The sequence below is a fragment of the Pipistrellus kuhlii genome, unplaced genomic scaffold (genome assembly GCF_014108245.1).
Source record: "Pipistrellus kuhlii isolate mPipKuh1 unplaced genomic scaffold, mPipKuh1.p scaffold_m20_p_1, whole genome shotgun sequence".
In the NCBI taxonomy this organism is placed as follows: Eukaryota; Metazoa; Chordata; class Mammalia; order Chiroptera; family Vespertilionidae; genus Pipistrellus; species Pipistrellus kuhlii.
The window spans coordinates 87,656,455-87,677,973 of record NW_023425404.1 but is presented as its reverse complement, the minus strand read 5'-3'; the positions used below and the strand labels follow the sequence as shown (position 1 = coordinate 87,677,973).

General features: G+C 40.1%; 1 protein-coding gene and 1 pseudogene across 1 annotated transcript in view; both read left to right on the top strand.

The window, feature by feature from the left end:
- The first annotated feature begins 297 nt into the window (after positions 1-297).
- Positions 298-21,519, top strand: part of PEAK1 (pseudopodium enriched atypical kinase 1) — a 715,824-nt gene continuing 694,602 nt past the window's right edge. Inside the window, exon 1 of the mRNA XM_036454672.2 lies at positions 298-544. The gene's annotated coding sequence lies outside the window, so the exon portion shown is untranslated. The remainder of the gene's footprint in view (positions 545-21,519) is intronic.
- On the top strand, positions 542-19,973 carry LOC118717021 (annotated as a pseudogene).

Genomic DNA, 21,519 nt, shown 5'->3' with positions numbered 1-21,519 from the left:
GATGAGAGAGAAACAACTATCAGCTGCCTCCTGCACACCCCTCACTGAGGATGTGCCTGCAACCAAGGTACATGCCCTTGACTGGAATTGAACCTGGGATCCTTCAGTCCCCAAGCCGACGCTCTATCCACTGAGCCAAACAGGCCAGGGCTCGTATACGGCTTTTTATAAGCCTTTAATAAGGATTTATCTCCAACAGTCATTTTTGTTACAGCAATCATTGCTTTTATATATTTTCATGCATCCTTTGAAAATATTCAAGTGGTTTTTTAGCTAAATCCAGGTGTTTTGGTTGCAAATGTCTTTCGAGTTTCGAAGGTTCATGGCATCATTGGATAAAGTCTCAGAACACACAGCAGAAAGCAGCTGTGGGTCCAGCTCACTACCAGGTTCTTGAACAAATCCACATTTCAAGTAGTTCGAATCTATTTACTTGATTCTTTGAGTTTTTTCTTGTCTCTGTATCCAGTTTGTACGTTCTTCCTAATGGTGCCTGATGAGGACTGTGGAGACTGATTCATTGATCAGCTTACGGTTAAGTGAAGTACTCATATTACTATTGTTACTATTGTCATTAGTTACATTATCTTTTGTATTACTAAAGAAATGCAAAATATTCCTTTGCCTTTTTTTTACTCATTGTGGGTTTATTTTACTCGAATCTAAAACCAAACAAGAAATGATAGTTATTAAAGTCAAACTATTTGATGCCATTAAACATAACAGTTAAAGAAAATACACAGCTACATACAATACACAAATAAAATAAAACTATCAGATGAGAATTGGTAATCACGGAGTGGTGACTGCTGTAATGGTCAAAACAATACTGAAGCCGCTTGCAACCTCTCTGGTTTCCCCCTCTTAGTTACTAGAAAGGGGAATTATGATGTAATGTAGTACATTACTGTAGTACATTTCATGAATTTTATGCAGTGTAAAGGTGAAAATTGTCACTCAGTCAGAATATAAGAATTTCTTAGAATATTTTTTTGTGTTTTATTATTAGGATCAATAAAACATAAAAAATGCAAATAATGTCCAAATTTTTCTACAGCCACCAAAAGTTTCTCATGGACCATGAGTGCTGCTCTAATTCACATGCTTTCCAAAGCCATTGCCTTCTTAGTTGTGGCAGATCACAAAGGTGGAGTATTGTTGCGAGTACTGGCTTTGTGCCATAAAGATGGTTTTCATACAGCTTCCAGAAAGCTCTCTATAGATGTAGGTGGAGCTAAATGTCTTCATACTTTATCCCATCCTGTTTTTCAGCTTCTCTTGTGTCCATGGGACATTGTCTTTGTGTGTGTGTGTGTGTGTGTGTGTGTGTGTGAGACAACTGAGAGTAAAATCAAGTCTTGTTTTTTCTCATTTTTTTCATGGTTATCTTTTTTGTCATGATCCTGGATTTCTATGTCAATTTCATTTGCTCGGTCAAAATGGAAGTTTCCAGTTCCTAATGATCTTAAAAATGGGAGTAGAGTAAGCAGAAGCTACATTGACTCTTCCAGGACCAAACTGGAATTACAACTAAAATATAGAAAAACCAACTTGAATAATCAACTTAAGACTAGCTGAAGAGAACCCTGATAACTAGGAACGGAAAGTGGAGAGTGCATAGAGACTAATAGGAAGTGCAGAGACATGAGCAGGCTAACCAGGCTCCTGCAGACAGCAGCTGAAGTTCCAGAGGAAAATCTTAGCTGTAGGGAGTTCCCACCGAGAACTCTGGAGTCTAAACTCCAAGCTGAGTTCCCCAACCCAGAGCATCAGAACTGAGAAATGTGTCCACATAATATCTGGCTGCAAAAAGCAGCAGGGAGAAACAGCTGGAAATGCAGGTACCCTGTTAATGGGCAATGCACAAAAATTTTGTGTGCAGCTTCTCACCTTGAGCTCTAGCAGAGGACTGGAGTTGTGTAGGAGAGTTCAGAGATAGGATAATTGACCTGTGAACCAGGAGCATAGACACAAATCCAAATGGGCAGCCAAAATGGGAAGACAAAGAAACAACCCATAACCCAGCCATGTTGGCTCAATGGTTGAGCATTGAGCTATGAACCAGGAGGACACGGTTTGATTCCTGCTCAGGGCTCATGCCCTGGTTGTGGGCTCAATCCCCAGTAGGTGGCATGTAGGATGCAGCCAATTAATGATTCATCATTGATGTTTCTATCTCTGTTTCCTTCTCCCTTCCTCTCAGAAATCAATATAAAAATTCCAAACATATATATAAATGTATGTCCTATATAATAAAAAAGTAATATGCAAATCAGTTGAACAGCAGAATGAATGGAATGCCTGTGGCCCCTCACCCCAGCCGGCCCACCCCTCAGGGGTGGGCCAGCTGAACCCCATCAGTGCATGAATTCTTGACCAGGCCTCTAGTATATATATTTAAAAAACCCAAAACTTAAAACAAAAACAAAACACATTGGAAGGAATACATAGCAGATTAGGGGAAGCTGAGAATCAGGTCAGTGAAATAGAAGACAGGGTAGAAATAAAATCACTCAATCAGAGAATAAAAAATAATAATTAAAAAAAGAGGAACAACATAAGGGAGTTGTGGGGCAGCATGTAATGTACTGTATCAATATTTGCATAATAACGTGCCAGAGGAGAAGAGAGTGAGCAAGGAATAGAGAACATGTTTGAAGAAATAATGGCAGAAAACTTCCCTAACATAGTGAAGCAAAAAGTCAAACAAATCTGGGAGGCATAGGGAGCCCCAAGCAAGAAGAACCCAAACAGGCCCTTGCCCAGCCACATAATTAAATGCCAATAATTAAAGAATTTTAAAGGCAGCAAGAGAAAAGCAATTTGTTTTCTACAAAGGAGCTCTCGTTAGAAACTCTACAGGCCAGAGGGAATGGCATGAAGTACTCAAGATAATGAAAAGCAAGGATCTGAAACCAAGATTATTATGTTACAGCAGGGCTATCAATCAAAATAAATGGTGAAATAAAGAGCTTCCCAGCCAAAAGAAGACTAAAGAAGTTTATTACTACCAAACCAGCACTGTAAGAAATTATAAAGGGACTGCTGTAATGAGAAGAAATAGAGAGATAAATGTAGGCATACAGAATTAAAATGCAATAAATGTGTACCTATCGATAATAACATTAAATGTAAATGGATGAAATGTTCCAATCAAAAGACATAGGATAGCTGAATCAGTACAAAAACATGACCCAAGTATATGCTGTCTACAAGAGACCCACTTCAGAACAAAAGACTCAAAGCTGAAATCGGTTTGGCTCCGTGAATAGAGCATCAGCCTGCGGACTGAAAGGTCCTAGTTCAATTCAGGTCAAGGGCATGTACCTTGGTTAAGGGCACATCCCCAGTAGGGGGTGTGCAGGAAGCAGCTGATCGATGTTTCTGTCTCTTTAGCCTTCTCCCTTCCTCTCTGTAAAAAATAAATAAAAAAATATTTTTTAAAAAAGAACAAAAGACTCACACAGGATGAGAGTGAAGGGATGGAAAAAAAATTTCCATGCAAATGGAAACGGGGGTGGGGGTGGGGAAACTGATGTAGCAATACTCATATCTGACAAAATATACTTCAAAATGAAGGCCATCACAAGAGACAACAAAGGTCACTACATAACACTAAAGGGATCAAACAAACAAGAGAATATAACCATGGGAAACATATATGTATCCAATATAGGAGCACCTAAATATATATTTTAAAAAAACAACAACAAAAAACAACCCTAGAGAAGAGATCAACAATACAGTCATAGTAGGGGACTTTAACACCCTGCTGACTTCACTGGGTAGATCGTCCACAAAAAAATTAACAAGGAAAGAGTGACTCTAAATGGCACACTGGATCAGATGGATTTAATTGACATTTATAGAACATTTCACCCCAAAGCTGCAGAATATATTCTTCTCAAATGCACATGTGTCATTTTCAAAGATAGACCACATGTTAGGACACAAAACAAGTCTCTAGAAGATTAAAATAATATCAAGTATCTTCTTAGATTATAATGGAATGAAAACACTCAAAACATTCCAATACATGCAGGCTAAACAGCACGTTATTAAACAATGAATGGGTTACCAATGAGATCAAGGAACAAATAAAAAACTTCCTGGATACAAATGAAAATGAACACAAAACAACCCAAAATCTCAGACACAGCAAAAGCAGTCCTAAGAGGGAAGTTCATAGCACTACAGGCCTATCTCAAAAAACAAACAAACAAACAAACAAAATAAACTAACCCTACAATTTAAAGAATTAAAAAGAGAAAAATAAATGCCCAGAATAAATAGGATGAAGGAAATAATAAAGATTAGAGCAGAAATAAATGACATAGAGGATTAAAAAATAATATAAAAAGTCAATGAAACCTAGAGCTGTTTATTTGAAAAGATAAAAAAGATTGATGAATCATTACCAGACTCATAAAGAAACAAAGAGAGAGGACCCCCCAAAAATAAAATCAGAAACAAAAGCAAAAAAGTAAGAGGTGACTCCACAGAAATACAAAGAATTGTAAGAAAATACTTTGGACAACTATATGCCAACAAGCTGGACAATGAGGATGAAGTGGACAAATTTCTAGAAAAATACAATCTCCTAAAACTATATTAGGAAGAATCAGAAAACCTGAATAGGCCAATAACAACTGATGAAATAGAAGCAGTAATGAAAAAACTCACAGCAAACAGAAGCTCTGGTTCAGATGGCTTCACAGGGGAATTTTACCAAACATTCTAAGAACTAACACCTATACTCCTCGAACTATTCCAGAAAATTCAAGAGGAAGGAACACTTCCAAGCTCTTTTTATGAGGCCCACATTATCCTAATTCCAGCACTAGATAAAGACACTACAAAGAGAGAGAATAACAGGCCAATATCCCTGATGAACATAGACGCTAAAATCCTCAACAAAGTGTTAGCAAATCAGATCCAGCAATATATGAAAAAGATCATAGACCATGACAAAGTGGAATTATTCCAGGGATGCAAGGCTGATGCAATATTCACAAATCAATAAATGTGATGCATCACATAAACAAACTGAAAGACAAAAATCACATGATCATATCAATAGATGCAGAAAAAGCACTTGACAAAATCCAGCACCCATTTAAAAAAATTTCTTTATTGATCAAAGTATTACATATGTGTCCTTATCCCCCCCATTATCCCCACCCTCCCACTCTTGCCCTCACCCTCCTATTGTCTGTGTTCATTGGTTCAGCTTCTATGCATGCATACAACTACTTTGGTTAATCTCTCCCCCTTATCCCCACCCTCTCTTACCTTCCCTCTGAGGTTTGACAGTCCGACCAATGCTTCTCTGTCTCTGTATCTGTTTTTATTTTATTTATTTATTTATTTATTTATTTATTTATTTTTAAAAATATATTTTTATTGATTTTGTACAGAGAGGGAGGGAGAGAGATAATTAGAAACATCAATGAGAGAGAGTCATCGATCAGCTGCCTCTTGCACACCCCCTACTGGGGATATGCCCAAACCAAGGTACATGCCCTTGACTGGAATCGAACTCGGGACCCTTCAGTCCCCAAGCCGATGCTCTATCCACTGAGCCAAACCGGTCTCAGCTGTATCTGTTTTTATTAATCAGTTTATGATGCTCATTATGTTCCATAAATGAGTGAGATCATGTGATATTTATCTTTCTCAGACTGGTTTATTTCACTTAGCATAATGGTCTCCAGTTTCATCCATGATATTGCAAATGGTAAGAATGCCTTTTTTATTTTATTTTATTATTATTATTTTTTTACCACACTGTAATATTCCATTGTGTAGATGTACCGCAGTTTTTTAATCCACTCATCTACTGATGGGCACTTAGGCTGTTTCCAGATCTTAGCTATGGTGAATTGTGCCACTATGAACATAGGGTGCATATATCCTTTCTAATTGGTGTTTCTAGTTTCTTGGGATATATTCCTAGAAGTGGGATCACTGGGTCAAATGGGAGTTCCATTTTTAGTTTTTTGAGGAAACTTCATACTGTTCTCCAACAGTCTGCATTCCTACCAACAGTGCACGAGGGTTTTTCTCCGCATCCTCACTTGTTTGTTGATATGTTGATGATAGCCATTCTGACAGGTGTGAGATGGTACTACATTGTTTTGATTTGCATCTCTTGGATAATTAGTGACTTTGAGCAAGTTTTCATGTGTCTCTTGGCCTTCCTTCTATCTTCTTTTGAAAAAGTATCTATTTAGGTCCGTTACCCATTTTTTTGATTAGGTTGTTTATCTTCCTTTTGTTAAGTTGTATGAGTTCCCTGTAAATGTTGGAGATTAAACCCTTATCAGTGATAACATTTGAAAATTTATTCTCCCATGCAGTGAGCTTTCTTGTTGTTTTGTTGATGGTTTCTTTTGCTGTGCAAAAGCTTTTTATTTTGATGTAGTCCCATTTGTTTATTTTCTCTTTAGCTTTCATTGCCCTAGGAGTGGTATTGGTGAAGAAATTGCTTCGGTGTATAGCTGAGATTTTGCTGCCTGGGGATTTCTCTAGTATTTTTATGGTTTCCCATCTTATGTTTAAGTCCTTTATCCATTTTGAGTTTATTTTTGTGTATGGTGTAAGTTGTGGTCTAGTTTCATGTTTTTTTTTGCATGTATCTGTCCAATTTTCCCAATACTGTTTATTGAAGAGACTGTCTTGATTTCATTGTATGTTCATGCCTCCTTTGTCAAATATTAATTGAGCATAGTGGTTTGGGTCAATGTCTGGGTTCTCTATTCTATTCCATTGATCTATATGTCTGTTTGTGCCAGTACCAGGCTGTTTTGAGAATAGTGGCTTTGTAATATAGTATTTGATATCTGGTATTGAGATCCCGCCTATTTTGTTCTTCTTTTTCAGGATTGCTGTGGTTATTTGGGGTCTTTTATTTTATTTTATTCCAGATGAATTTTTTTGAGAGTTTGTTCTAGATCTGTGAAATATGCCATTGGTATTTTAATGGCGAGTGTGTTGAATCTATAGATTGCATTGGGTAGTATGGACATTTTAATGATGTTGATTTTACCAATCCATGAACACGGTATGTTCTTCCATCTGTTTATGTCTTCCTCTATCTCTTTTTTTCAGTGTCCTGTAGTTTTTTACATATAGGTCTTTTACATCCTTAGTTAAGTTTATTCCTAGGTATATTACTTTTTTTGTGTGTGATGGTAAATGGGATTGCTTTTTTAGTCTCTCTTTCTGTAAGTTCACTATTGGTGTATAGAAATGCCATAGATTTCTTGGTGTTAATTTTGTATCCTATACATTGCTGAATTCATTTATTAAGTCTAATAATTTTTTTGATGGAGTCTTTAGGGTTTTCTATGTATCTTATCATGTCATCTGCCAAGAAGGACAGTTTTGCTTCTTCTTTTCCAACTTGGATACCTTTTATTTCTTATTGTCTAATTGCAATGGCTAGTACTTCTAATATGTCAAACAGGAGTGGTGAGAGTGAGCATCCTTGTCTCAGGAGAAATGGTTTTAGTTTTTGCCCATTGAATATGATGTTGGCTGTCGGTTTGTCACATATGGATTTTTTTTTTATGTTGAGGTATGATTCCTCTATTCCCACCTTGCTGAGAATTTTTATCAGGGGAGGGTATTGGATTTTATCAAATGCTTTTTCTGCATCAATTGATATGACTATGTGATTTTTATCTCTCAATTTGTTTATGTGATGTAACACGTTTATTGATTTGAGGATATTGTACCATCCTTGCATCCTTAGGATAAGTCCTACTTGGTCATGGTGTATGATCTTTCTGACGTACTACTGGATTCGATTTGCTAGAATTTTGTTGAGGATTTTGGCATCTATGTTTATGAGGGATATTGGCCTGTAATTCTCTTTCATTGTGCTGTCTTTACCTAGTTTTGGTATTAGGGTGATCCTGACTTCATAGAATGATCTTGAAAGTGTTCCTTCCTCTTGAATTTTTTTTGGAGTATCTGAGGAGTTTGGTAAAACTTTCCTGTGAAGCCATCTAGCCCTGGGCTTTTATTTCCTGGAAGCTTTTTTGATGACTGCTTCAATTTCTTCCATAGTTATCAGCCTATTGAGATTTTTAGGTTCTTCCTGATGGATTCTTGGAAGGTTGTATTTTTCTAGGAATATGTCAATTTCTTCCATGTTGTTTAGTTTGTTGGAATGGAGTTGTTCATAGTATTTTTTAATAATCCTTTATATTTCTGTGGGGTCTGTTGTTATTTTGCCTCTTTCATGTCTGATTTTGTTTATTTGGGTCCTCTCTCTTTGCTTCTTGGTGAGCCTGGCTAGAGGTTCATCTACCTTGTTTACCCTTTCAAAGAACCAGTTCTTTGTTTCATTGATCTTTTGTTATTGTTATTTTTGGTCTCTATGTTATTTATTTCTGCTCTGATCTTTATTATCTCCTTCCTTCTGCCTAATCTGAGCTTTTCTTGTTGCTCTCTTTCTAATTCTTTAAGTTGTAGAGTTAGATGATTTACTACCATTTTTTTCTTGTGTTTTGAGGTAAGCCTGTAGAGCTATAAACTACCCTTTTAAGACTGCTTTCATTGTGTCCCATAGATTTTGGATTGTTGTGTTTTTATTGTCATTGATTTCCTGAATGTTTTAAATTTCTTCTTTGATCTATCTGGTAACCCAGTCATTGTTTAATAGCATGCTACTCAGCTTCCAAGTGTTTGAATTATTTGTATTGTTTTTATTGTAGTTTATTTATAATATTATGCCACTATGGTCTGAGAAGATGCTTGATATGATTTCAATCTTCTTGAATTTGGGGAGACTTTGCTTGTGACCCAATATGTGGTCTATGTTTGAAAATGTCCCATGCCAGCACCAATTTTTGATAAAAATTCTCAGCAAAGTGGGATTAGAGGGAGCATATCTTAACATAATAAAAGCCATATAGGACAAACCTACAGTGAACATCATACTCAATGGGTAAAAACTAAAACCATTTCTCCTAAGAACAGGAACAAGACAGGATGTCTGTTTTTACCTCTCTCATTGAACATATTACTGGAAGTCCTAGCCACAGGTATTAGAGAAAAAGAAGAAATAAAAGGCATCCAAAATGGAAAAGAGGAAGTAAACTCTTATTATTTGAAGATGACATGATATTGTACAGAGAAAATAGTAAGACTCCACCAAAAAACTACTAGACTTAATAAAATAATTTGGCATAGTAGCAAGTTCCAAAATTAACACCCAGAAATCAGTGGCTTTTTTATACACCAAAAATGAATTCTCAGAAAGAGAAACTAAACAAACAATCCTATTTACCATTGCAACAACAGCAACAAAATTAAGACCCTTAGGAATAAAAGACTTGTATTCAGAAAACTATAGGACATTGAGAAAAATAGATAGAGAACATATAAACAAATATACTGTGTTCATAGATTTGTAGAATTAACGTAATTAAAATATCCATACTACCCAAAGCATTCTGTAGATTTAATGCAATCCCTATTGAAATATCATCAGCGTATTTCACAGATCTAGAACAAATACTCCAAAAATTTGTATGGAACCAAAATAGACCCTGAATAGCCACAACAATCTTGAGAAAGAAGAAAAAAGTTGGAGGAATCACAATACCAGATATCAAGTTATACTACAAAGTCACCATAATCAAATCAGCCTGGTACCAGCACAAGAAAAGGCGTATAGATCAATGCAACAGAACAGAGAACCCAGAAATTGACTCAAGCCATTACAGTCAAGTGATTTTAAAAAAAATATATACATTTTATTGATTTTTTACAGAGAGGAAGGGAGAGAGATAGAGAGCTAGAAACATCGATGAGAGAGAAACATTGACCAGCTGCCTTTTGCACACCTCCTGCCGGGGATGTGCCTGCAACCAATGTACATGCCCCTGACCAGAATCGAACTTGGGACCTTTCAGTCCGCAGACTGATGCTCTACCGCTGAGCCAAACTGGTTTTGGCTACAGTCAGTTGATTTTTGACAACGAAGTCAAGACATTCTCTTCAATAAAAGGTTTTGGGAAAATTGGACAGATACATGCAAAAAACGAAACTAGATTGCCAACTTACATCATACACAAGGATAAATTCAAAACAAAAGACCTAAACATAGGTTGTCAAACCTTAAAAATCCTGGAAGAAACCATAGGCAGCAGACATCTCTCATAGCAATATGTTTACATGCAAAGGAAATTAAGGAGAAAATAAATAAATGGGACTACATATCATAAAATTAAAAAGCTTCTGCACAGCAAAAGTAACCATCAACAACACAAAAAGGGAGCCCACTGTATCAGAGAATATATTTGGCAGTGATACAGCTGATAAAGGGTTAATATCCAAAATATATAAGGAGAAACAGAAACCAAGATGGTTGTAGAGGTAAACACCTAAACTGCTGCCTCGCACAACAATTTCAAAACTACAACTAAAAGACAAAATGGACATCATCCAGAACCACAGGAAGGCTGACTGAGTGGAAATTCTACAACTAAAAGGAAAGAGAAAAACACACTGAGACTCAGAGGAGCTGCAGAAGTAAAGGCAGAGGTACAGAGGTGCATGTGTGGAGAGGGCTGGCAACGGAATACGTGGCTGGCTTTCTCAATTGGGAGGGAGACAAAAACTCCCAACTGCTCTGAACTCCAGTTCTGGGCAAGACTCTGGGGAGAAATTGGACTGTCTGGCAGTGGGTGAAATTTGAGGGTGGCTTTCTCTCAGAGGTGCTTGCAGTGATTACCATGGGACACTGAAACCCAGGGGCCTCCTAGGGCACGGTTAACAAGAAGCCATTGTTGTTTGCTCCGCACTGAGACTCTGCCCCATCCAAGCTGAGCACAGAAGCTTTTGCATATGAATGGCCTGGTCCTTTGAATTATTAAAAAAATATATATTTTATTGATCTTTTTACAGAGAGGAAGGGACAGAGAGTTAGAAACATTGATGAGAGAGAAATATCGATCAGCTGCCTCCTGCACACTCCCCTCTGAGGATGTGCCCGAAACCAAGGTACATGCCCTTGAATGGAATCGAAGGTGGGACCCTTCAGTCCGCAGGCCTCTATCCACTGAGCTAAACTGGTTAGGCCTGAATTCTAAACTTACCTAACAAACTGCAGCTGAGTCAGTGAGACCCAGAACATCCAAAAGAAGGCCTAAGGCCCCACAGCAGCTTGCATTGTTTCACAGCTGGGCCTCATCTGGCCAGCTCCAAAACCCAAACAAAGAAGAGGAATCTGCAGTTATTTCCATAGCTCCTGCTGGGTGGCCTCAGGCAGAGGCTACATTAACACCTCCTTGGAGATCCAAGAGCCAGTGTACCCAGTTGTCAGAGTGAGACCATCCAGATTACAACTCCTCAGATCCATAAGGGACTCACTCAAGGGGCAGACTCAGTGAGCTCCAAAGCCCCACTGAAGCAAGTCTTGTCTCATAAGAGTGTCTCCAGAACAAAAGTTATCCCACCATAGACACAGCTTATCCTCACAGCCATTTGGCCTGGAGGTCAATTCCTCAGTGATATCAACAACAATCAAGGCTTAACTACAACAAAGGTGTGCACCAAGAGTTCTGACCTCAGGTAACCGAGGAGACTGAGCCACTGGGCCCTATAGAACCCCTAGCACAAAAAGCCACTCTATCAACTCAGGGAAGCAGCCAAAATGTGGAGACAAAAAAACAGGTCACAAATGAAAGAAATAGAGGAAAGCAAATGACTGGATATAGCATTCAAAATCGCGGTAGTAAGGTCTTTAAGAATTTTCTAGAAAAGGCCAATAAATTTAGTGAGACCCTCGAGGATATGGAAAAGGACCTATTGACTGAAATAAAAAATATTATACAGAGACCCAACAGCAGACTAGAGCAGGGGTGTCGAACTCAATCAGAGAAGGGGCCAAAATCTAAAATCCAGCCTAAATCGCGGGCCGAATGGTTTACTGAACAGTCATAAACTGACAATGTTAACCAGAAATGTGAATTTAAAATGAGTGGAACAATCTTTTCCTTAACAGTGCTGTTAACCAACTCACATGCTATCAAGCAAAATAGTAATATTGGTATCAAGCAAAACAGTAATATTGGAATGTACCTAAAATGCTCATTGTTTTGTTTTCTGGCTAGATGTCTGACACCATTTTCCCCGGATCAATGAGTCAATGTTCGGTTTTATTTCTTGGGCTGTAGCAACCCGCAAAACAGCATGGAGGTTGTCATCGGTAATGCGTGATCTGTGCTTGTTTTTGTTCAGATTCATTATTGAAAACATCTGTTCACAAAGATAGGTGCTCCCGAACATGGATAGAATACGGGCAGCATGAAGTCGGAGCTCTGGCATTGAGTCAGGGGGCAGTAGAGGGTAGAAGTCCTCAATTTCAACATCCTGAAACCTTGATTTCAGGCCACTGTCAGACTGAAGCTCGATTATCTCCATCTGAAGGTGATGGGGCACATTGTTGACATCAACTGTAAAAGGATTGGCAAAGATGTCAAAGCCTGAGTGCTGTGTTCTAAAGTCAGAGAAGCGCCGCTCAAATTCACTTAGTAAACGGCTAACTTTGGTAGCCAGCCGACTGCAAGGAAAAGTACCAGAAATAGTGGTTGAGATACTCAAACAAACGGGAAAGTGGGCAAGATTGTCCTGTTCCAGTTGGGACTTCCATAGTTGAAGTTTACGCTTGAATGCTGTGATCATGTCAGACATCTTCGTGATGACTTGTTTGCGTCCCTGCAGCTTCAGATTCAGTTGGGCGAGATGCTCGCATATGTCACACATCATAGCAAAATCACATAGCCAGGCGGGATCCGACAGTTCAGGCAAGGGCTTTCCTTTACTTTCCATGAAAAGAGCAATTTGTTCTCTGAGCTCCAAAAATCTTTTGAGGACTGTGCTCTTGCTCAGCCATCTTACTTCTGTGTGGTATGGCACGTCTCCATGCTCTGCACCCACCTCCTGTAAAAACTGCTGGAACTGGCGATGATTCAGGCCACGTGCCCGTATAAAGTTAATAGTTTTAATGACTGTGGTCATTATGTCATTCATGTCCAGAACTTTTCCACACATAGCCTCTTGGTGGATAATGCAATGATAAGTAATCAAGGGTGTGTGGCAGTGACTTTTTTGCATTCTTTCCTTCATTAGTCCAACCAAGCCTTTCTTTTCTCCGCACATTGAAGGTGCGCCATTGGTAGTTAGCCCCACCAGCTTTTCCCAGGGTAATTTAAAATTATTTATAGATTTCTCCACAGCCTCAAATATATCTCTACCAGTCGTCGTCCCATGCATGGCAGCTACATCCAAAAGTTCCTCAGTGACAGAGAGGTCGGTCTTCGTAGCATGTATAAAGATGGACAGCTGTGCTGTATCAGTGTTGTCTGTGCTTTCATCGATAGCAAGTGAAAAAGCGAGATAACTGCATGCCTGTTCGGCCAGCTGTGATGATAGATTTCCTGAGAGTTCTTTTTTTTTTTTTTTTTTTTTTTTTTTTTTTTAAATAAGTTTTTATTGTTCATATTATTACAAATGTTCCTTCCCCCCCCCCCCCCCCCCACCATTGCTCTCCTCCACCAGGTTCCCACCCCACCCTCTGCCCTTTCCCCTCTCCCCATTGTCCTCATCCATAGGTGCACAGTTTATGTTCGGTCTCTTCCCACTCCCCCCTCTCCCCTTTTCCCCAAGAATCATCAGTTCACTCCCCTTCCATACCTCTGATTCTATTATATTCAACAGTTAATATTGTTCATCAGATTTTTTTAATTTCCTTGGTTTTTAGATTCACTTGTTGATAGTTACGTATTTGTTGTTCATAATTTTTATCTTTGTTTACTTTCTCTTCTGAAAGAACTCCCTTCAGCAATTCATATAATTCTGGTTTGGCGGTGATGAACTCCTTTAGCTTTTTTTTATTAGTGAAGCTCTTTATCTGGCCTTCGATTCTGAGTGATAGCTTTGCTGGGTAGATTATTTTTGGCTGTAGGTTCTTGCTATTCATCACTTTGAATATTTCTTGCCATTCCCTTCTGGCCTGCATGGTTTCTGTTGAGAAGTCAGCTGACAATCGTATAGGTGCTCCTTTATAGGTTACTACCTTCTTTGCTCTTGCTTCTTTTAATATTCTCTCTTTGTCTTTTGCTCTTGGAATTTTAATAATGATGTGTCTCGGTGTGGTCCTCTTTGGATTCCTTTTGTTTGGAGTTCTGTACGCTTCCTGGACTTGTAAGTCTAATTCTTTTACCAGGTGGGGGAAGTTTTCTGTCACTATTTCTTTCAGTATGTTTTCGATATCTTGCTCTCTCTCATCTTCTGGGACCCCCATAATTCTGATGTTGGTTCGCTTGAAGTTGTCCCAGAGGTTTCTTACATTATCTTCAATTTTCTGGATTCTCTTGCCTTCTAGCTTCTGTGGAGGAGTGTCTTCTGGCTCTTTATGTTCCAAATCTTTGACTTGATTCTTGCGATCATCCCTCCTGTTTTTAGGACTCTGTAAAATATTTTTTATTTCAGACAATGTATTCTTTATTTCTTGTTGATCCCTTATCATTTCTTGTTGACTCCTTATTAATTCTAGTTGATCTCTTTTCATATCCTCATAGGCCTTATCCATCTTTTCTAGGAAATTCTTGAAAAACCTTATAAGCGTAGATTTGAACTCTATATCCAGACGCTTTTTGTCCTCCATATCTTTCGTTTGTGATCTATTTTGTTCTCTCATTTCGCAGTTACAGATGGGGCGGGGTTTCAGGGTGGAGCCTGCAGCTTTGGCTTCTGTCAGCCCCGCCCTATGCGGGTCCTTCAGTGCTCGCTGCCAGCGCCTCTGAGAGAAAGGTGCCCTCGATTTTCGCCTGCTGCCAAACAGTCTATGCTCTCCCCCAATGAGCCCGGTATTGGGGTTCAGTTCAGTTGGAAGTGGAGTAGGAGGTGGCGTTCAGAGCAGTCTGGAGCCCCAGTCTCCTTCCCGTCAGGGCAATCCCCCGGCACAGCCGACCGTCCCTTCTCTGCGCGCAGTGTGCGCGCCTCCGGGACCTCCTTCCGCCTCTCCCCGGGGTTCCGCCTTACAGCCCAGCTCCTTATGGCTGAGCCTGAGTCCCCGGGGTCCGGCTTAAAACTGGGGATCAGAGCAGTCAGGGGCCCAGCACAGTCGGAGTTTTATCTCCTTTCCGCTGGGGAACGCCCGCCAGGCACTCGGCCTTCCTCCTTTTCCTGAGAGTTCTTGAACTCTATCTGCAATGGTGTTTCTTGACAAACTGACATTTTGAAAACTCTGTATCTGGTCTGGGCATACTTGCTCACACACTTTTAGCATGCATTGCTTCAAAAAGGCACCCTCTGAAAAACACCTTGAAGTACGGGCAATTTCTTCAGCCACTATAAAGCTTGCTTTCACTGCAGCATCATTTTTCGCTGTAGCCTTTGTAAACATTTGCTACTGTGATTGTAGTTTGCCTTTTAGTTCTTTAACAATTTTATGCTTTTCTTCCAAAGTATATTTACCATACTTAACATTATGTTTGGTGTCAAAATGACGACGTATATTGTACTCTTTCATCACCGACACTGTCTCATAACACAATATACACACTGGTTTGCCCTCTCTAAGCACAAACATGTATTCATTTTCCCATTTGTCATTAAATTGTCTGCCTTCACCGTCAACTTTTCTTTTCCTGGACATTTTGGGATCAATATTGGCAGTAAAAGATGTAGTTTATTGGAAATCTGCATTAGAAGGAAAAAGTTGAAAACTGCACAGGGATAGCTTGATTTGGCAGATGGAGTGGAGAAAAAAAAAGTCAGTCAATAAATGCCTGGCTGGGTACAGATAGCAGATTCTGTTGCGATTTTTATGCCTGCACTTTATGCCAGGAACTGGCAGCTTCTGCTGTGTATTTTTTATGCCTGCACACTCACTCTCTCCTCTGCTCTGCCACCCGCACAACCACATCGGATGCCGGACTATAGGTCACGCCTCCTGAATCTCGCGTGACTTGTTATCTATGTGCATGCGTAATAGATAGCAAGTACCGCGGCCGGCTAGGCGGCCGGCTAGATCACAAGCCTCCTATGTCACCGCGCGTCATTGTGATGGAACGCAGCGGAGTGCAGTGAAGACAGCGTGGTGCGGGCCACATTGCAAGGCCTGGCGGGCCGGATTTGGCCCGCAGGCCTTGTGTTTGACATGTGTGGACTAGAGGATTGCAAGAATCAAGTCAAAGATTTGAGATACAAAGAAGCAAAAAACACCCAACTGGAAAAGCAAAAAGCAAAAAAGAATCCAAAAATATGAAGATAGTGTAAGGAGCCTCTGGGACAACTTCAAGCATACCAGCATCTGGATTATGGGGTTGCCAGAAGAAGAGAGAGAGCAAGATATTGAAAACCTATTTGAAGAAATAATGACAGAAAATTTCCTCCACCTGGTGAAAGAAATAGACTTACAAGTCCGGGCAGCATAGAGAATCTCAAACAAAAGAATGCAAAGAGGACCACACCAAGATACATCATAATTAAAATGCCAAGAGCAAAAGACAAAGAGAGAATATTAAAAGCAGCAAGAGAAAAACAACTAGTTGCCTACAAGGGAGCACCCATACAATTGTCAGCTGATTTCTCAACAGAAACTATGCAGGCCAGATGGAATGGCAAGAAATATTCCATGTGATGAATATCAAGAACTTACAACCAAGATTATCCAGCAAAGCTATCATTCAGAATTGAGGGTCAGATAAAGAGCTTCACAGATAAGAAAAAGCTACAGGAGCTCATCACCACCAAACCAGTATTACATGAAATGCTGAAGGATATTCTTTAAGAAAAGGAAGAAGAAGAAAAAGGTAAAGATAAAAATTATGAACAACAAATACAAATCTATCAAGTGAATGTAAAAATCAAGTGAATAAAATATCTGATGGAACCGAATAAACTGGTGAATATAATAGAATCAGGGGCATAGAAAGGGAGTGGACTGACAATTCTTGGGGGAAAGGGGTGTGGAAGGTTTGGAAAGAGACTGGACAAAAATTGTACACCTATGGATAAGGACAGTGGGGTGGGGTAAAGGCAGATGGTGAGGTGGGAACCGGTTGTAGGGGAACTATGGGGGGAAAAGGAACAATTGTAATAATCTGAACAATAAAGGTTTAAAAAACCCCAAAATATATAAGGAACTTATACAACTTAACAAAAGGAAGATAAACAATCCAACTAAAAAATGGGCAAGGAAACTAAATAGACAATTCTCCAAAGTGGACATACAGATGGCCGAGTGATACATGAAAAAATGCTCAAAGTCACTGATCATCAGAGAGATGCAAATTAAAACAACAATGAAATATCACCTCACACCTGTCAGATGGGTACAATCAATAAATCAACTAATGACGTGCTGGTGAGGATGTGAAGAAAAGGGAGCCCTAGTATACTGCTCATGGAAATGCAGACTGGTGTAGCCATTATGGAAAACAGTATAGCTTCCTCAAAAAATTAAATATGGAACTGCCATTTGACCCAATCATCCAACTTCAAGGAATCCTACCTAATAAAAGAGTAATATGCAAATGAACCATCATTCTGCTACAAACCATGCCCACCAGCCTCGCCCACCAAACAATCAGAGCGAGCATGCAAATTAATCCCAACCAAGACGGCTGCAGCCACAGAGAGCAGTGGAGAGGCTTGGGTTTCCAGGCAACAGAAAAAGCCAAACTTTCCACACACCCTGGTGACCTAGGCTTCCACTCAATGATACAAAGTTTCAATTATAGAAAGTAAACAAATTCAAACAGAAATGGTGGCAGCCATGGAGGGAGCAGGGGATTTGGCTCCAGGCTACAAAGTTTCAATTGTAGAAGGCAAATAAATTCCAGATACCAGGGCCTCTGCTTGAGTTACCAGGGGGCATGGCTGACCTGCAAACCACCACAGGCCCCTCATCAGGTCACCCCACGCCCCAAGGGAACCCCCAACCTGATCCAGGACAACCTTCAGGGCAAATCAGCTGGCCCCCACCCATGCACCAGGCCTCTATCCTATCTAATAAAAGAGTAATATGCAGATTGACCATCACTCCAACGCACAATATGGCTGCCCCCATGTGGTTCCAGATTGGAGAGGGTGCAGGCTGGGCTGAGGGACACCTCCGCCCCCCACCATGCATGCATTTCATGTACCGGGCTTCTAGTATATCATAAGAAATCTGAAACACCAATCACCCCTATATTCGTAGCAGCACGATTTACAATAGTTAAGATCTGGAAATAGCCCAAGTGTTCATCAGTAGAGGAATGGATAAAAAACAAGGATCTCTTACCCTTTGACACAGCATGGAGGGTCCAGGACAGTAGTATGCTAAGTGAAATAAGCCAGTCAGAGAAAGGTAAGTATGGTCTCACTCATATGTGGAATGTAATGAACAAAATAAACTGATGAACAAAATAGATGCACTGACAGAGAAGCACAGAACAGACTGGGGAATCTCAGAGGGAAGGTGGGGGAGGCTGGGAAGTGGTCAACCAAAGAACTTTTATGCATATATGCATAACCCATGGACTCAGACAACAGGATGGTTAAACCCTAGGGTGGGGGGCAAGGGTGGGTTAGAAGGGGTAAGGGGGCAAAAAGGGGACATATGTAATATTTTCAACAATAGAGATTTAATTTAAAAAAGTGGAAGTTTTCAAATGTGCCTGCTATGTATCCTTCACCATTTATATTAATGCTTTACTTTGGGAAAATTTTTGGACATGTCTAATAACAGACCAGCTTTGGGTTGAATAAGTCCTGTCTGAAAGAGTAGTAGTGAGTGCTATATTCTTTTAAAAATACATTTTTATTGATTTTAGTGAGCAAGGAAGGATTTTTTACCTCTCTGTAAAAAATCAATAAAATATATATATAAAAAAAGAATCACTGAAACAAATTCTTGAGGAGAATGAATCTAGACAGATTGTTTACTTCTTGTGTTTAGTGAGAGAGGGATAGAAAGGTAGAAACATCCATGAAGGAGACATCTGTTGGCTGTCTCCTTCATGGATGTTTCTACCTTTGGCAGGAGACATCAGTTGGCTGCCTCCTGCACACCCCCTACTGGAGTTCGAATCCACAACCCAGACATGTGCCCTGACTAGGAATCAAATGCAGGACCTCTTGGTTCATGAATCAATGCTCAACCATTGAGCCACACCGACTGGATGAACGCTATATTCTTCATTTTTCTGCTGACATTATCTCCCTCTAAGAGAGGACAGAGTGGTATCCTAATTGGTTTTTCTCATGAAGGAACACCTCTTTATAACGTTATGGGTGATGCTTTTCAGCATGGCTCCTAGACAATCCTCACATTTATTAAGGAACCACTAAAACAGCCCTAACCGGTTTGGCTCAGTGTATAGAGCATTGGCCTGCAGATTCAAGGGTCCTAGGTTTGATTCCAATCAAGGACATGTACCTTAGTTTCGGGCACATACCCAGTAGGGAGCATGCAGGAGGCAACTGATCAATGTTTCTCTCTATCCCTCTGTAAAAAATATATATTTTAAAAAAAGGAATCACTGAAACAAATTCTTGAGGAGAATGACTCTAGACAGATTATTTACTTCTTGTGTTTAAATCTGCTTTTTACCTTTTTGGGATTATTTTATTGCAGGTTGACTAGTAATCTGGGTCTGATCTCATGCTCTTTAACTGTTCTGCTTTGGTGATGGGATTTTTTGCTCCTTTAATGAGTCGATGGAAAGTAATTCAGGTTTTTTCCTATGGGTATGGCCAAATAGAAAATCTCTCTTGTATTTATTAATGGACTTTTTCTAATGGTGTTAGCTTTCCTTATATTTATGGAGTAACTGGATAGATTAATTGATCCCCCAAAATTAGACACACACATGTTAACACCAGTCTCAGTTGGAGGACTGATAGTAAACCTTATAGATATCTGTGCCTTTAGCCATGCCCATGGATTTTCTCAAGGAAGCTAATGTGAGGGACACACATGGCAGTACTGGTATACTTAGAGAGCAGGTTGGATGGTTCATTGCCAATCCCCTCTGTTCTCTTTTTACTGCTATCATAATATATCTCAGTGTCGTTCTATTGATTAAAGATGCATATCAGGTACTACTTTTTTTTAAAATTATCTTTATTGTTGGAAGTATTACAGATGTTTCTCACCCCCCCCACCCCCCCGCATCAACCTGTTCCACTTGGTCCCTGAGACTACCACCAGAAAGAAAAAGAAATATGTCTTGCTTTAGAAAAGATACAGAAAATTAGTATCATACCAAGACCCTCATTTTTGGCATAATTCTGCCAGAATTGTGGCAGGAACAATTCATATATAAGTGATATCTGATGTGCTGAAACAAAGACTAGTACAGCAGGTTACAGGAATACTTAAAAGATGCTGAGTAAACAATTTAACAATTCAAGTGGAATAAGAGGCATACTTTCAACATATGTCTCACTTAAGTACCGGATTTCATCATGTACTGGCTATGATAAAACAAACAGTGTCCATGAAATATGACAAAGATGGTACTTACATCATATGAAATAACTGGGAATTACCGTGACGATTAAATGACTAAGTACTTAGAGTATTGCCAGAAGGAAGAAAATTGCACACAATTATACAGAGCTGGCCTTGGAAGATGGGCAGTGGTGGAAGAGCATGCCTCCAGCCCAGCACCAGGTTTACTCCTGGAGGTGATGCCCTATCAGATCAAGCCTTCCACAGCTTCTTTCAGCCTGATTCCCCAGAGCCGGTCTCCTCCAGGAAGCCCGTGTTCTGGCCTTCCCTCCTCTATTCCTCTAAGGTAGGCCAGATGATCCAAGCCCAGCCCAGCACACCCTAATTCCAACTTCAGGGAGAGTCCTGTGAATCATTGGGGTGGAGGTAGAGAAGGAGAAGTCAGAGTGGGGCTGCCAGCTTTTACCCAGAACTTGACTACTCTCACTTCTAGCATCAAGCAAAGTAAAGTGTCTCAATGTCCTCTTTTCCAGATGGGGACTGCATGCATTTGGCTTTCCTGGAGGACTGAGCATTTGTTTAGCACAATGTCTATAATCCTATACAATAAAGAGGTAATATGCAAATTGACCCTCACAAGATGGCTGCCTATGACCAGGTTGGCAGGGGTGTTAGTGAGGGACAAACAAATGATTGAACAGCAGGCTACGTGGGGTGATGAGGCCAACAGGGGGGGCAGTTGGGGGTGACTAGGCTGGCATGGGAGGGCAATTGGGGGCGTCCAGGCTGGTAGGAGGGTCAGTTGGAGGGTGACCAGGCTGGCAGGGGGGCAGTAAGGAGTGACCAGGCCAGCAGCGGGGGGAAGTTAGGGGCCATCAGGCAGGCAGGCAGGCAGGTGAGCAATTAGGATCCAGCAGTCCAGGATTGTGAGAGGGATGTCTGACTGCCTGTTTAGGCCCAATCCCGGGGATTGGGCCTAAACAGGCAGTCAGACAACCCCCAAAGGGCCCCAGATTGAAGAGTGTGCAGGCTGGGCTGAGGGGACCCCCCTAGCA